We start from the raw sequence: 18,853 nt of genomic DNA on the forward strand, positions 1-18,853 counted from the left end.
TAAGTGGGAGAACTTGTAATATAGTAGGGTGTTCAAATACTCATTTTCTTCACTGTATGTGGAAGACTGGAGTGGCAAAGGAGTATGTTAGAATAATACAGAACATGTGGGAGGAAAGAAGAACAGTGGTGAGATCTGCTGTAGACGTGACAAAGGAGTTTAGGTAGTAGTGGGACTTCATCATGGATCAGCCCTGAATCCCTTTCCATTTGCAGTGGTGATGAATAGGCTGACAGATGAGATTAGACTTGAATCCCGGTTGACCATGATGTTTGAAGTTGACATTGTGATCGTCAGTGAAAGCAGGGAGAAGTTGAGAGGGTGCAGGCATGAACTGGAAATGAGAGGAATCAAGATTAGTTGAAGTAGGACAGAATATATGTGCATGAATGCATGGGGAAAGTGTGAGGCTGCATGGGGAAGAGATAGCAAGGGTGGAGGACTTGTGGTCGACGATCCAGCGCAAAGGTGAGTGTGGTAAGGAAGTGAAGAAAAGGGTCTGTACAGATGTTGGCACTGAAGAGCGAACAGGAAGCAGAGCTGGAAGATGTTTAGGTTCATACTAGGAATGAGGAGGTTGGATAAAATTAGAAATGACCTCATAGGAGGGACAGCCAAAGTCAGCTGTTTTAGACAAAGACTTTGAATGTTTGGGGATCTCCAGAGGAGAGAGAGCGAGTATATTGGTAAAGGGTGATGAGGATTGAGGTGCCTGGCAAAAATGCTCAGGGACGACCAAAAAAAAGGTTGATGGATGTCATGAGGAAATGCACGAGAGCAGTTGGTGTTCAAGCAGAGGATGCAGGAGACACGGTTGCATGGAAAATCTGTGGCGACACTGAATGGGACAAGCCGAAAGGAAAAGATGTCATATGTTTTTTTAAAGTTTTAGCTTTTATCAACCACTCCCGAGTTTATTTGCAATAAGACACAAATATCACCCAAAATACAAAATAATACAATTGTTTCTATTAATTCAGTCAACTTTCTCATTTCACAAATGCGCCATTTCGCCTAGATCACATTAGCAGCACAAATAAGAGAAATAATCTTAAATTGTGGATGGCAGGTTTGTTTCCAACATGGGAGTAAGGATTTGTACCTGTTTTACCAGTCAGTTTACAGCAGACAGTTCACTCACACCTTCATATCATCCTTTGCAATTAGTTGTTCACTGCGATGAAACAAATTGCATGTGGTCAACTGGAAATTTCATTAAGAGAGATTTTCCTCTAGCCCATGTTATCGCCGCACATTTTAACATTTTCTTAGCCTCAAGGATGAATGGGTTGCAATGGTCTTTTTTTCCTCTTTTTTTTTCAAATAATTGGCCAAATCTAACCTCGCTGCCTGTATCTCGCAACCATTCATGCTCCAAAAAAGCTGCGTATATTTCTATGCGTAGTTAAGTGCACTATATTTTTCTCATTTTTTTTTTTGTACTGGTCCCAGAAATAAGGTTCTCTGTCAAGACTGCACACAAAATAGGAAATACCTCAGATAAATGGCAATGGTTAAATCTGGCTGAGATGAAAAGATACCTATGTAATGGTTCAATTTCTTTTACACCTCCTCTCCAAGGCTACAGCATTTGCTGCTGTGAGACTAAATAACAGAAATATGCAGGAATTGCACACTAATTCCCTTTAGAGATAGATCTTGCCTGGTGCCCTGTCATAAATCAGAGAATTTCGATATGAAATGAGGCAAGCTGCTCTAATCATTTCTGCATTTCAAATTGGATCACTGGCTCAATCGCTTGGCTTTTAAACTGCTTGCCTAAGAGCAAATGTGAGGTGGGAGATAATTCAGCTGAAATCTCTGGCTGCTCTGTGCGGCAGTTAGTTTACTGGTTGAGTGCGAGAGAATGCTACCCCCGCCCTTCCCTTCGCCCATCGTTCTCTTTTCAACTTTTTTAAATTGACTTTTCATTTTAAAATCGATTAAATTGCCAGAGTCACTGCTGTCCCCAGAATCTTTGAAGGGACACACATGCTTTTGCAGTTGCTATCATGGCCGCGTTAGTAGGAATAAATATTTCCTCATTTAATTCACCTTTTATCCCATTGGCTAGACTATAAGCATCAAAGTACAAATGCAGCAATAAGCTATTGCTTATTTCACCCTCGTTTAAATGCTCACACAGGGTTGTGTTTATATTGACCACGGGTGGCAAGGCATGCTGTTCACTTGGATTCAGACATATTGTAAGTGCTAATAAAGATGACAAATGAGCGCTTACCCACATTTCTGCTTACACAAGGACAAATCATCAACAAGCCATCTCAAAATTAGATCATGAACATTCAACATAAAAATACATTAAAATAGAAAAGACTGACATATTTCTTTATTTCTTTATTATATAACCAATCCAAAATAAGGCAAAGGTTAAATACATGAATAAAATCCAAGAATGCAGATGGGCCACAAGGCGCTACTTTGATGACACACTACAGAAACAGTGAAGTGCTCTTCTCCAGTCGAAAAGATATTCCTTTCATTTCTACCTCCACAACCATCATTCCTCCGTCGATGGAATTATTCCATAATACCGCAAATGTAGCAGCGAAATGTTCAATTTAAATTTACTACCTAGTTCTGCTGTGCAGAACATGTATTTCATGAGATACTTTTTGAAATGTTAAACAAGAGACAGATACATTTGTAATGCCTGTGCTGCAGGTTTTAGTCATGTCTTGGAGGGACATGTTCAAACACGCACTTCTGGTGTATTGCTCTAGTCAGAGAACATCCTCGTCGCTTCACTACTCACTGTTTGAATTACAAGAAATTTCCCATTTGAATTCAATTGACAAGGTTGTTTGATCTTTTGCATGTACTGCCGGAGCACGTCGGGAGAAGTTGTGTGAGGGACCATAATAGGAAACTCTGAGCCAGTAATGTTCATGTGTATGGATATTAAGGCAGTCCCTGGGGGTCAGGGTGGCAGGTGACATATTTTCAAGACAAATCTACTCTTTCCCTGTTGGGAATAAATGTGCAGATATACCCAGAGAGGATGAAAGGGAGCTCTGGGGTCAATCAGTCAACGGGGTCATAATAAATCCCTACCCTCATAGCTGCACAGATCAGTCGGATGCTGTAAATATAGACAAAAATAAAATGGTGGGCTTGATTCTTAAATAAAGTCCTTGACTTTAGATAAATCTCTCTGCCCCCTTTACATTTAATATTCTTTTGAACTCCATCCTTTCTCTGGATGACTCACAAATTTCACAATGCATTAGAATTGCATCCCTCTCTGTGTGCTTTTGAATTTCAGGAGACTCTGTGTGCAGCCAATCTTACTTTTTCAATTCATGAATTGAGTTCTATAGTTACATAATATTAGTTAGACCTAACAGAAAATCCCTAGAAACAATGGAGTAACATGGAATGCATTGCAAACTAAATTTTCTGAACTGTGACTGATTTGCATATCGTACAGTCCTGGTTGATCATCTTGCGTTCTGCAACGTTCTATAGTTTCATCATTGGGTGCATTTTAGGCAAATTGCGTCTTACTTAATCCACTGTAAAAGACCATCAATATTTACACTAAGTTAAGTAAATAAGATAAAGACCTTGCCCCTCACTAAATGCATTAGGCATGAACTCTCTTATCAGAGTCTCAGCACATTGACTGTTAAAAGATGGGATCCCTGGGTTGAATATGACCCAATTAGTTTGCTGACGAAGCAGCGGTGTGATATTCTACTTTGACAGCCTTATATTCATCCCTCTAATGAGATTCAGCTGGACCACTAGGGAGTGAATGAACAAAATCCATCCATCCATCCATTCTCTACACCACTTATCTAATTTAGTGTCACAGGGTGTTGGCCAGTATTCCAGTTTACTTCGGGCGAAAGGCAGACAAACCCCTGAACTGGTCGCGAGTCAGTTGCATATTCACATTTGCTGAGGGGAAATTGAACCCACGCTGCCTGCACCAAAGTCAGGCAAATTTACTTCTACACCGTCAATGACTCCAACAACCATCTTTAATCTCATCAGCCAAGATAAGTTTCTTTTTTCTGGGTTAACAGTATTTGGAGTTATTTGCCCATCTCCATGGACGGTCCTGGGCCAATGATGTTTGGGTTATGAGGGCTAAGGCCAGGACAGAGGACAAACAAGACTTACAGTTTACTTGGTCTCTCCATTTGTTGCAAGTAAAGCTCCCACATTGCTCCACTTCCCATGCCAGGGTGACCAAGACTGGATTCAAAAATAAAAAAGCTTCAGTAAGTGTGATGACTGAGCTCAAAGCCACTATTCTATGTAACCTTTTCCAACCTTCAATATATTCATACAGTTTTAAGTCATCTCACCTCATTCACAAAAAGATTAGAAGCTATGGTAAGTGGCATCCTGGCAGAGTTGATTCCCTATTTGGAGTCATCGCAATTCAATATCTTGCTAAAATATTTCTATAGAACTGTGGTAGTACCAGGGATTTGAACCTTCTAGTTGCAAGATGATAGATTATTGAAAAGATTTTACAATTAAAAACTATTTCTAACCATTGACTTTTTTTATCATTGTTGCAGAATATCGTTTTCGTATATGGTGAAGTTTCATTATTTTTCATTAGATACATTTTCCAGCTACTGATTCATGTGAGGCAGCATGATCAGTAGTTTTTAGTATATCAGCCTCACAGTTGAGAGGTTCTATGTTTGATTTTCAGATCAAGCCTTTGTTTGTATGTTCTCCCTAAGCTTAAGTGAGTTTTCTCCCGGAACTCCATTTCCTTTTCACATTGCAAAACATGCTTCAGTTCTGAGGTTAATTGAAGACCAATTATCCATAGGTGTGTACGTGTGAGTGTGAATGGCTTTTTGCCTGTATTGTTTGTGTACTGTGACTGACTGGGAACCCATCCAAGGCCTACCCTGACTCTCACCCAAAGTCAGCTGGAATGGGCTCCGGCAAATCTGGAACCCTAATGAGAACAAGTGGTAAATAAATGATGATCGATAGATGACCAATGTAAGTTATTGGATAAACTGTACCATGGATAGCTGACCAGTAATCATAGGACAGACAAAGACTGATAAGAGGCAAGCCGGAGTCTCCTATAAACACACTCCATGCTTTCTGCAGTGTGACAGGAAACCAAGCACTTGGAAAGAACACACACAGGTACACAAAGATCCTGCATGCCCACACTACACAACTCTTGCCGTGAGTCGACAACTGCATCATGGCACTACCCACGAGAAAATTTACAAATGTTAACAATCAAGAATTATCTGCAGCACTTGTTAGGGAAGTTGCCTTAACATATCACAAGAAAATCCATAATAGCGACAGATGGAACGGCAGCTGGCACCACTCAAACTCGCTCGTTTCACTCTTCTCGTGCCTCTGCTTAACTGGAGGTCTGTTGTGTACTGAAGTGTTGAATAATCATTCATTGGGGGAAACATACAGCAGTTATTTCCAACCTTTATGAAGCCAAGGTATATATTTTACAAATGAAAAATCTCGTGGCACACCAACAAAGAAAACTGTCACAACAAGTGAAAACATTAATTACTCAGTAATGTACTACCAGCTATATAACAAAAGAGAATTTCTTTGTTCTGTCTGTTACTATGCCACTCTGGCATAAATAGATGAATAACGATACAATATTTCTTGGAAATATACATATTTTTGGAGTGATCAGATAAAACTGGATAACTTTCCATGTCATACCTGAATAGCACTCACGGGACACTAATGGACCCCAGCACACCAGTTGAGAATCGTTGACATACAGTATTGCATACTGTCCAACCGAGTAAGGTTGAGTTCTATGAATGAATTACAAGAACATTAGATATACATGGACTCCCACAAAATTCTGTTTCAGGTATTTATAAAGGTGAGAATCCTTTTAATAGACACTATTAGGGAACTATTAATTGAACAGTATGTTTGTTATTGGTGAGGTTAGTTAGGCACTTTATTGAGTATCTGATTTATAAAGTTATTGTTGTGGTTATGCATATGGGTGGGTGACATATTTTCCAATATATTATTGATAAAAAAATCCAAGGACAAAATATATAAAGAATTTCACATTTCAGTTTGTAGAAACATCTTTCAATACAGCTTGGGTCTAATTATTAGATTTTCCAAGTGCACCTACGGCAATGTTGAAATTAGTTCATATACATGGGGTACACATAACATTTGAACATATTCTTCACAAGTCAACATTCTATCTCTGTCTCTCTCTCGCACTCTCTCTCCTTCTCTCTTTGTCTCAATCTTGTTCTCTCACACTTAAATTCCAACATTCTTGCAATTGTTTGTTTCATTTTCATAGAGCGACACGAGTACAACAAAACAAATCAATGTATCTAACGGTGATCCATATCATTTATGGTAAGCTTGAATTTTATGTTAGGCCAGCAAAATGTCAGATTCACTTTTGGATCAGACCAACCATTATTACATCTTAGAAAGTGGAGCTCCGTAATAGTCTCCGGCTCAAACCAGCTGACTGACTGCTTGGCAGCGAATATGTGGCGCTGTGGCCAGTAATGAACTGTAGCCATGCATGGACACTCACCACGGTAAAGTAGTAACAGAAATGATAATTAAAAACCAAAAGAGACCCGTCTCTGTCTGACAAAGCTGCATCCTCCATCTCATCTTTATCTAACACATAAAATACAAGACCACTTGTCTTAAGAACATTACACCATTAATAACTTTACGCTTATACACCGTATAAAGGCGAGTGACCATTGAACAGTAATAATAATAATAATAATAATAATAGATTTGAATTACATAGCACCTTTCAAGGGACTCAAGAACGCTAATGGGAAAGCATGCCAAATAATTACAATCATACCCTTCTGAAGAGACCTCAACCCCGACATTGGTTTAAGCCCAAGAAATAATTGATGCATGCATTCACATAATGGTTCTCTGCTGAAAATTTGGACCCAGTATTTCATTAGACGAAACCACATTATGGGTGCCAAAAATGTTGGTGCGCACCACAGAAATTCAAATCCTGTTAGTCCTGATAACGTCTGATGTTTGTAAACCAGATGGAAGCGTGTATGACTGCCACACGAGAAAGAAATACACCAACACAAATTACAGTTTGTACTTCCACATTTGTATTTCTTTGAGCAGAATTTGAGTATATATTTGTCAATGTATATATGACTTTATGTCCTTTTAGGCTTGTGCTCCATAGGGACTAACCTGGGGGGCCTTCTTGCATTTGTAATTGGTTGTTACTGTAAATAATTGCCTGTGGATTTGCCAGTGTGATGATGGCAATGATTTGTGTCCTGTCTCATGTGTGTATATCTGTGTAGAAAATGTGTGTATCCCTCTGTATGTTTGTGTACATCTGTACATACAGTATACGGGTGTGAGTGTGTGTGTGTGTGTGAGCGAATGAGTGCATCTGCCCCATCCATACTCCACTCTCAAGTCCCACTGATTCTCCTTTCCAGCCATGTTGAATCCTCTTTTCCTTATCAGGCGAGCCCAGGCCTGCATCAGGCTCTCCTTGCTATGACAGAGGCTACAACAATAGGCCTGCGATACCGCTGCTTAGCGCTGCGTTTCGGAGGGGAAACCTGCCACGGGCGCAGATTAACTACAACACACACATGCACACAAAATAGATTGCAGCCACCAAAACAAAACATTTTTCAGAATGCCTCCTCTTGATTAATGAAGCAATGACAAGAAGAAAAATATAATTTCTAAAACAGAAAAATCCGCTGCCACTTGTTAAAGTTTAGGGGTAGCTAACAATAAACATATTGGATGGAGAGGGTGGGCAAAAAGGGGTGAGATAAATGGCTTGAGTGATGGGCTGAATAATTTCTCGAGCTTTTTTTTTTTTTTTTTTGGTTATACATGCCTGTATTCCTATCCTTGTAGTGAATTGTAAAATCATCACACTCCAATGGGTGATAGTCCCCACATCTTTCTATATCCCAGAAGAAAATTAGGACAGTATCTTGACATTTTTGCTCTTCTGTTGTTGACAAGCGAAAGCTTTCTGTTCACAACACACACACACACACACACACACACCACACACACACACACACACACACACACACACACACACGCACACACACACACACACGCACACGCACACCACACACACACACACACACACACACACACACACACCACACACACACACACACACACACAGACTCATTCTGAAGTACCAGAATGTCACACATGACTCCACTTTGTCCTAACATTGGCTACCAATTGTTGTCTCCAAATAAAAACTGCTCTAAATAGTTACATGCACAGATACAAAAAAAAAATATGTTAAAGTCGACAATATTGTCATGAGAGTCATATTGTACTGACAAATCATCAAAATGAAAATGAGGATCTTTTTTTGGTGAGCCTTGCTTCCTGAACATTCTTGTGATTGTTAATTGCATTTCTTTATATTTAATTTAATAATAAATTGATGCTCACTGAATTTTTTTCCTGATATGTAACAATTGTATTAAAAATGATGATGAGCTATCAAGATTTTAATTCATATTCAAGCATGCCTTATACATTTAATTGCTATGTAATTTACTCGAGAAGGCCCTCAAAACACATCAGGACTGGAATTCTATAGACTCATTACAGTGCACCTTGACTAAGCTCTTGTAATTAGCATTGGTGAGGCATTACAAGAGACAGCAACACCCTCATCAACACATTTATAAGAGAGCTGGAAATCTGTCTCTCATTAATAGCTTGCCCCCAAATCAATTATTAACACCTACAACAGAAGCCAGGCCTCTTACTTCAGGCAAATTGTGGGCTACTTTCTCCTCAGACTTCTGTCCAGTGTAGGTAATTGTCACTTTAAAAGACACCTGCTACTCAATAACTTCGACCCAGACTTTTCATTTAGCTCCGCGATTGGGGACATTTATGTCCGAGTGTTACTATTAATTTGGGCTAATTTGGAGAGTGTGAGGAGCTGTGCGGAGGTGTTGTCTATGGGCCCGTGAATGCGCTTGTCGCTCACCTGCACCATGACTACTGCTGTAATTGCTGTCTAATGGTCTGATTGATCAGAGAGGGAACTGAAGGATGAGACGCTGCTCTGGCAGCCTGATCATTCAGACCAAAAACAGAGCAGGAGGAAGAGAAACGGGAAAGAAGTAATGCAAAAAAAGATTTGTTTTCTCTCTCTCTCTCTATATATATATATATATATTTATATATTTCTCTCTCTCTCTCTCTCTCTCTCTCTCTATATATATATATATATATATATATATATATATATATATATTATCCATCCATCCATTCATCCATCCATCCATCCATCTACTCTGGTCTTTTCAGATGGTATGCTATAGAATGATCTCTTTGAGTATCTGTCTCGTCTGTTGTGACAACTAACAGCACAACATGTCTCAGGTATTGTAAATATTGTCTCCGGTACAATGTCTCCGTCAATGTTGAGGAGCTCTGTTTGACCGGCAATATGGTGCTTTAAAAATGGTGATGTCATATATCATAGCAATATAAAGAATAACAGCAATTTAAATGAAGGTGTGAATGGTAAATCAAACAAAATCACATTTAAAAAATAGTTTCTCCTGAAAGTCATAGTTTTGGTAAATACAAGTGCAGTATTCGGCTTGACAGTTCCATAATAATGGATCCATAATGGTGGATGTTAAATATAAAAATCTAATCAATCAAAGGTAACAGTCAATGTGAGTTGTTCAACATGTCTGAAACAGCAGTGAGTATAATCCCAAACTCAGTTTCTGACCGCTGCGGACCGACGGCAGGCAACCTATCAGCTGTGAAATCTGCGTTTCCTCTTTGATGAACGGTATATATGTGACCCTATCATTGTCTTGCAGATGATGAGATTTTCTATTTTAGTTTTGGTTTTCCTGAATCATCTCTTGCTCACCCTGACACATTATTGTTTCATTACCACCTTTTCAGGCTTTATATGTCTCTTTTCAGGCCCGTCTACACATTTCATTCAACACTCTGCACCTTGGATTTTTTTCGAAGGTTCATCCATCACTCAGATCTGGTCAGCCATTGAGGTCTGTCATCCACTTGGAGCCAGGACAAATTGGCTTCCAACCCATTGCGCTTGTAGCGACAGGCTAGCTCTCATTCATGCAAACATTTTCTGCCTCTAATGCTACCTTTACACTATGTTCCCGACAGGCATGGGAACCTTGTTTCAGTCCATCCTGGACAAAACTGGATGGACGTGATGGGACAAACCTTCATTATCATGGATTCCTGGGCAGGCTTTAAACAGTCTAAAAATGTGCTGTGGCTGTCACAGTGGTGATCAGAAACATTGTCAGTGGGTGTAAAAGTGATGAACGCAACAAAACCTGGCACTACATAAAAAGACTTAAAGAAGCAATGGTCTGACGTGATATATTAATAATATAATACAAGACCTTTGCCTTGCCTAAATCTTCTCCTGATGATGCTGTTCACCACAGCAAAAATTACCTACATCTTCAACTGAACAAATTGAGCACTAGTGCCACTTAAATTATTATTATTATGAATTAATAAAACAAAATAACAAAAAAAAAAAAAACTACTGGCTTTCGGTTTCAACAAATCAACAAATCGAAGAGGCTCCGACCTGCACGACCATTCAATAACTAAATCCTGCCGAATTTAGACTGAATGTTGTGAGTACTCGACGTGGGACCCCCCTGGTGACGACTTCAGTGGACTAAAATCATCATCTGTATAATCTTAGTACCCAAATTGCAGCCGTATTTGTTCGCGTTGAAGCTGTGTGGCCTAGCCTAGAATAGCTCGGGAACATCAAGCAACATATGTAAACAAATATTTGTAAACGTTCAATAGTGAGTACTTGTAAGACCTGCAAAACCTACATTTCGTATACAACGTGGACCGTGAGTACTTAATACTTACTGTACTTCCTCATACCAATTTAAACTTGCTTATAGGCCCAGACCACCTAAGCTTAGCTGGCTAACAATGGGTAGCATTTGCAATCAAACTGTGATGATGAAGAAACAATCGAATGTGTGTAACTTCATAACGTGTACGACCTAAACAACAGGTACAATGACGGATGTGAGGACTTAAAGGAAATTTAACAAGCGTTATGTCAGTACCCAAATACGAGCCGTATCGTTTGTGTAGAAACTGCTCGGCCCAAGTTTAGCCTAGTGCGCTAACAACCTTACCTAATCCCTTACATCCACATATCCTTTGAATCATCATATCCACTATATTTTCACACAGGTAGTATGTGATTTGTGTACCTTATGTGCTGACTGTGTTTATTTGATAGCTTTTATCTAACTTAATATTTAATGTAGATTAAGTAGTATGTAAATTGTGTATTTTATGTGTTGACTTTGTATATTTGATTGTTTTTCTCTGTCTTTAAATTTAACATAGATGAGGTAGTATGTGAATTGTGTATCTTATGTGCTGACTTTGTTTATTTGATTGCGTGTTTTTGTCTATCTGCAGCCCAAAGGGGTGCACAATTCCTGTGCGTCCTGTAGGCCGGTCCCAAGCCCGGATAAATGCAGGGCATTGTGGCAGGAAGGGCATCTGGTGTAAAACTGTGCCAAAGATATGAGTGTTCATCAAATGACTTCCATAAGTAATAGGTCGTGGCCCTGGCTAACTACGCCCACCCCCAGCACTGTTATTTTGCAAGAGAGTAGAAATTCAGGTAATGTAGGTCGAAGACAAAAAAGAGGAGGGAAGTGACTTAGTCAGCAGAAGAAGAGGCATGCATAGTCGCTACAACTGTGTGTAGGGACTTTGAATGTTGGGACTATGACAGGGAAAGCGCAGGAGTTAGTTGACATGATGATTAGGAGAAAGGTTGATGTATTGTGCATCCAAGAGAGCAAGTGGAAAGGGAGTAAGGCTAGAAGCTTAGCTGCAGGGTTTAAATTATTTTACCATGAAGTAAATGGCAAGAGAAATGGAGTAGGGATTATTTTAAAGGAAGAGCTGGCTAAGAATGTCTTGGAGGTGAAAAGAGTATCAGATCGAGTGATGAGGCTGAAATTTGAAATTGAGGGTATTGTGTATAATGTGATTAGCGGCTATGCCCCACAAGTCGGATGTGACCTTAAGTTGAAATAGAAATTTTGGAAGGAACAAGACAGAGTAGTCCTGAGCATCCCAGAGAGAGAGAGGAAGAGTTGGGATTGGTGCAGATTTCAATGGACATGTTGGTGTAGGAAACAGGGGTGATGAAGAAGTGATGGGTAAGTACGGCATTCAGCAAAGGAACTTTGAGGGTCAGATGGTGGTAGACTTCACAAAAAGGATGGAATTGGCAGTGGTGAACACTTATTTCCAGAAGAGACAGGAACATAGAGTGACCTACAAGAGCAGAGGTAGAAGCACACAGGTGGATTATATTTTGCGCGGACGATGTAATCTGAAGGAGGTTACCGACTGTAAGGTAGTGATGGGGGAGAGTGTGGCTCGACAGCATAGGATGGTGGTGTGTAGGATGACTCTGGTAGCGGGTAGGAAGATTAAGAAGACAAAGGTAGAACAGAGAATCAGGTGGTGGAAGTTGAGAAAAGAAGAATGTCACGTGGCCTTTCGGAAAGAGGTGAGACAGGCTCTAGATGGACAGGAAGACCTCCCGGAAGACTGGAATACTGCTGCCAAGGTACTTCGAGAGGCAGGCAGGAGAGTACTTGGGGTGCCTTCTGGTAGGAAAGGGGAGGAGACTTGGTGGTGGAACCGGAAAATACAGGAAGTCATCCAAGGAAAGAGAAAAAGAAATGGGACATGGAGAGGACTGAGGAGAGGCGGAAGGAATACATTGAGATGCGACGTAGGACAAAGGTAGAGGTGGCTAAGGCTAAACAAGAGGCATATGACGACATGTACACCAGGTTGGATACAAAAGAGGGAGAAAATATTCTCTACAAATTGACCAGACAGAGAATAGAGATGGGAAGGATGTGCAGGAAGTAAAGGTGATTAAGGATAGCGATAGAAATATGTTGATTGGTGCCAGTTGTGTGGTAAGTAGATGGAAAGAGTACTTTGAGAATTTAATAAATGAAGAGATTGGGGGAGAAGGTAGAGTCGAAGAGACAAGCGTGAATGACCAGGAAGTGGCAATGATTAGTAAGAGGGAAGTTAGAAAGGCACTGAACAGAATGAAAAATGGAAAGACAGTTGGTCCTGATGACATACCAGTGGAGGTATGGAACCAATATGGAGAGGTGGCTGTGGAGTTTTTGACCAACTTATTCAATAGAATACTAGCAGGCGACAAGGATGCCAGGAGAATGGTGGACAAGTGTGCTCGTCCCTATTTTTAAGAACAAAGGCGATGTTCAGAGCTCTGGAAACTATTGAGGAATATAGATGATGAGCCACAGAATGAAGTTATGGGAAAGAGTAGTGGAGGATAGACGCAAGACAGAAGTAAGTATCTGCGAGCAACAGTATGGTTTCATGCCTAGAAAGAGCACCACAGACGCATTATTTGCCTTGAGGATGCTCGTGGAAAAGTACAGAGAATGTCAGAAGGAGCTACACTGTGTCTTTGTAGACCTAGAGAAAACCTATGACAAAGTACCAAGAGAGGAACTGTGGTACTGCATGCGTAAGTCTGGTGTGGCAGAGAAGTATGTTAAAATAGTACAGGACATGTATGATGGTAGCAGAACAATGGTGAGGTGTGCCTTAGGTGTGACAGAGGAATTTAAGGTGGAGGTGGGACTGCATCAGGGATCAGCTCTGAGCCCCTTCCTGTTTGCAGTGGTAATGGATAGGCTGACAGATGAGGTTAGACTGGAATCCCCTTGGACCATGATGTTCGCAGATGATATTGTGATATGCAGTGAAAGCAGGGAGCATGCAGAGGAACAATTAGAAAGATGGAGACATGCACTGGAAAGGAGAGGAATGAAGATTAGCCGAAGTAAAACAGAATATATGTGCGTGAATGAGAAAAGTGGAGGGGGAAGAGTGAGACTCCAGGGAGAAGAGATAGCGAGGGTGGACGACTTCAAATATTTAGGGTCAACAATCCAGAGCAATGGTGAGTGTGGTAAGGAAGTGAAAAAAACGGGTCCAAGCAGGTTGGAACAGCTGGCGAAAGGTGTCTGGTGTGTTATGTGACAGAAGAGTGTCTGCTAGGATGAAGGGCAAAGTTTATAAAACAGTGGTGACGTCGGCCATCTTTTACGGGTTACGGTGGCGCTGAAGAAACAACAGGAAGCAGAACTGGAGGTAGCAGAAATGAAGATGGGAAAAGGATAGGAAAAGAAGAAGATGATGAATCAATAAAATATTCCATGTTTGGTACATTTATTGATTGATTGCTGCCTAAAAAAAAATAAATAAATAAAAAGATGACGATGCTTTTGAGAACTGATTTTTATTCCCCAGCATCACATGGTCTTTTCAAGTTTTGTTATGTTCTGCCCTGGTGTACATTTTCACAGCAATCTTGACTGTACAGTTGCTGTTTTGTCATGTTTCATCACAACGCCGGCGTGTGATGGCATGTTGCATTTTACTGTGGTCTGGGAGAGCCTGTGAAATATAGGAAAGCCCTTACACTGTGTCTTTACTTGTATGAGAGTGAAACGAGAGAGAGCATGAGTAAACACTGTCCAGTCTTTATGTGAACAATAGGCTCTTTTTCATGCTTTAGTGCCACAGATTGATAAGTTAATTAGTTGCTAATAGAAAAGTAATATAGCTGGGAGAGAACAATTTGGCATTCATGGTAGATTAAAGGCAAAACTGCAGTATGCCTCTGAGCCTACAGAACTCAGCAGCCATTTTCTCCCCATAGTTCATCACAGACCATGAGAAAAGTTACCAAGACCAAACACATTTTTAAACAGAAACGGACAAAATTCATAGGTGCAATTATTCGGACAAACGGGGCTCCTGTGTCCATCGGCAACATACATTCGTGTAAACACAAACATCTGACCACCATTATTCTCAACCGACTGAAAGCATTTCTACAGGATTCACATCATTTTGAACTGACATTCTATGAGCTTTAATTCATAAGTGTAGTGCAGTTTATGGCAAAAGTGGCTTAACTTGGACAGCAAATTCATTGTCATCACATGGTAATATCAGAGCTGTTTCACTGTGTGTACTGCAGACATACATAGTTTGGTTTTAAAAAAAATGTTCATCACAAAATAACACGTTGATAAACATAATTTAAGAGATGGTACTGTATATACTGTAAGTATATCAACGGTAGGTGATGAGTTTCGAATATGACGTGTGACTCACGAGTTTTAGCCAACCATTTAAAGGCTATTTATGCACTATTGCATTATCAAACAAATAAAACTTTAAGCGGTATAGGCAACATCTCATGAATTACTATGTGTTCCTTGTTGGTATACATGGGGTCAATAAAGCAATGGGCTTTTATTTCTACACTAAATACTTGATACTACCTTACGACCGTACTCTCGACTGCAGTGACATGCATGTCTCATCAACAGAAATATCCAGGTTTAAAACAAACCACCTTTTAGTGAGCATATCTATATCCTGACTGCTACACCACCATGAGTTTCTTTACCTTTTGTGAGAAATTTTGCACAATGTACATAACTTTATGGTGCTGCCAATATAGCACATGCTGCTCAGTTGATTACTCTTTGATAAAAGAGCAATTCATTAAGTTTAAACTTGCAAAATTAGAATGGCATTGATAACATAAAAACGTTAAATTAGGCTTAATAAAGCAGATGTGTTTGGTTGTGTTAGGTAGGTAAGGTACAAAATTTTTTGATTTTCATTATAAAAAAAAATTATCTGTACTGTATTGCTTTTGGGTACCATCTTTTAGGGTACTGACCAGAATGGTTAAAGGTCCCATATTTTATCAAACTAAATGTATTTCTGTTAAAACAAAAGTCACATCCCAAATAGGAATAATTAAAATAAACTCACTCACTGACATCAGAACTGTTGAAATGTTTATTTTCGCTGCAGACTAAGACGTACAGTGGTACCTTAACGTATGAGTGTTCCCACTTCTGAGTTTTTCAAGTTACAAGCCATTGTTTTAAAAAGTTTTTTTTTTTGCTTTTTGTGACAAACAAAAATTTAATGCAGGAGTAAATTTTTTTCCAACCATATCGAGTCTGCGCTCTCTGAGTCTGCCATTTACAGTATGGCAGATAGAAAACAGTTCTTCAAAAAAAGACACTAAGTATGGTTGATTTAAGATCTTTATTTTCACTACCAGTTCAATCCGTCCAACCATCCATCCATTTTCTACCGCTTATCCAGGTCTGGTCGGGAAGTAGCTTCAGCATGGATACCCAGACTTTCCTTTCCCCCGCCACTACTTCCAGCTCTTCCAGAGTGATACCGAGGCGTTCCCAGGCCAGCCGAGATACATAGTCTCTCCAGCATGTCCTGGGTTGTCCCCGGGGTCTCTTTCCGGTGGGACATGCCCGGAACACCTCACTAGGGAGGTGTCTGGATCAGATGCCCCAGCCAACTCATCTGGGTCCTCTCAATGCTGAGGAGAAGTGGCTCGACACTGAGCCCATCGCGGATGATCAAGCTTCTCACCCTATCTCTCTCTCTCTCTCTCTCTCTCTCTCTCTCTCTCTCTCTCTCTCTCTCTCTATATATATATATATATATATATATATATATATATATATATAATTTTTATATTTATAGTATTCAGTTCCATAATTATATAAAAATCAGAAACATTTTATAAATTGTATTCATATAGTTCAAATAATAATAAATATAAAAAAAATTATATATATATATATATATATATATATAAAATATAATAATATATATATTGTTAGCTTTGAGGTTAACAAGTTCTTACCTCTTTCGCGACTATTGGAACTCAGGGGATGATGATCTGCCAATCTCAGATGCTTCGGATGGACAAAAGTCTCTTGAAGAATCTGGTTCAAGGTCACTTATCTCCAAGTCTGAGTCAAAATTTGGCAGTTGTTGTTTCCGGGGAATTGTCCAAAGGCAAGTGGTCACAGGATGCGTTGCTGTGTCTATTCCCTTTCTTTTCAGACAAGGATGACGATGGGTCGTTGTCATCTTTTTTTTTTATTTAAAAGCTCTGTTGTGGAGTTAGCTGTTGGTATTTCTACATTTTCTCTCCCCCACACTTCTTTCTCACACTTACTCACCAGATGGGGTGTCACCGGAAATAGGACATGGGAGGTGGGCTTGCTCGACTGCAGTCAAAGATCTGAGCAAAGCCACTCCTGCCATCTGGTGTTGGTTTTATTTACTGAAATAATTCCCAAACACTCGGTAATTACTCAGACGTGCGCAAAGCCCTTTATTATACTGTAAATTGAAATTAAAAAAAAACACTGGAAACGTAACTTTACATACATGACATCAAACGATTAGGTTTTTGTAAAGGTAATTTCGTGTCTGTGGGAAATGAAATTATGGTTTTGGAATTAAATAGGTTGAATATAAAAAAAATCTTGGGGCGTCCCAATGTCGCTTTGTGATCGGAATTGAGTCCGATGCCAGCAAAAAAAGTGTTTTACTGTAGCAGGTAAAACACATGCTCTATAGGGTTTCAGTGTGGAGACCGACTTGGCCTGTCTAAACCCAACTACGTTTCACCCATAATGAACATTTAAGTAGTGCCACTGTTGTGATGCAGAGCTATTTCTGTTAGAAAATGTCTGCTATTGCCATTCTGAGGAAACACAAGCCACCAGCTCACGATTTTAAACTGTATCATGGTGAATTGCAATGTGGTTGAGACAAGCCTCTTGTCGTACCAAATTCTAGCAACCGATGTAAAGCTGGAAAACCCCCCAAAAATTGCATTAAACCTTGGGAAGCTCACTAAGACAATGCTGCAAGTTGTACTGACCTATCCTTTAATGAGACATACTGAGGAGCTGCTAACAGCCTGTATTCTTATGAGAGATCGAACCCAGGAAAAGAGGAGGGCAAGAAGCAAAGCACTGAAAGGGTCCCGTGAGAGTAGCCACACCAGAGATCCTTAAAGGCAAGATGCTGAAGGTTCTTCCTTTGCTTTTAATTGCAAGGAAGCTTTGGCATATTCTGTAACCCCATGCAGCCAATTAAAGTGTATGACCAGAAGTTGCTCACAAAATAATAGACTAGAATGAGGATCTGCTAGGTAGTGATGAATTCCTTGGAGGGCACTTAGTTAAGAAGACCTCACTCTTGCCAGGAGCAGGAATCAACAATTAACTGAAGCATTTTATCCAGTAAGCTGATAATAGTGGTGCTTATTTTAAGTTTTCACACAGTGAGAAAAGTCATAAATGTAATCTTTTGATATGTGTTAGGGACTGCTGAAGGTTGGCTTTCGATACCTTTAAGGGGAATTAATCTTGCGCTTGGAATGTTGTACTTTGAAAGTCTACTTGAGGTGTTCGGTGACTGAGTTTAGCCTGAAGACAGCCATATTTCAAGGCTATATTAGGGCTTAAAACTACCTAAAGCCATTAATGACTTAAAAACAATGGGGACATCTTAGAAAACATTTGAAACCTCTCTGAAAATAGTTTAATAAAGTTGTGTGGTTAAAGCAATCTGGGGAATCGAGCAGATGGGAGATGGGCATCCCAAATCCTCATGGGTTGCCTTATGTGTATTTGCAAAGGGAATGTGAGACTGGTTACAGTTTTAATAGGAATTTGTTAATTACTCCAAATGTAGAACAGCGTATCAAATCCGTGGAGGACTCTTCACTCCACCAGAGCAACAGGTCAACACTCAGTTTTGTTGGATCTTGGTGGCCAAAGATTCTTCTCTAGCATTCTTTTTTTTTTTTTATTATTGAATTGAC

General features: G+C 39.8%; 1 protein-coding gene across 1 annotated transcript in view; it reads right to left on the bottom strand.

Annotated features, from left to right (window-relative positions):
• Positions 1-18,853, bottom strand: part of zfpm2a (zinc finger protein, FOG family member 2a) — a 145,711-nt gene that overhangs the window by 55,338 nt on the left and 71,520 nt on the right. The gene's annotated exons all lie outside the window — the stretch shown is intronic.

This window comes from Syngnathoides biaculeatus, chromosome 5 (assembly GCF_019802595.1).
Source record: "Syngnathoides biaculeatus isolate LvHL_M chromosome 5, ASM1980259v1, whole genome shotgun sequence".
In the NCBI taxonomy this organism is placed as follows: Eukaryota; Metazoa; Chordata; class Actinopteri; order Syngnathiformes; family Syngnathidae; genus Syngnathoides; species Syngnathoides biaculeatus.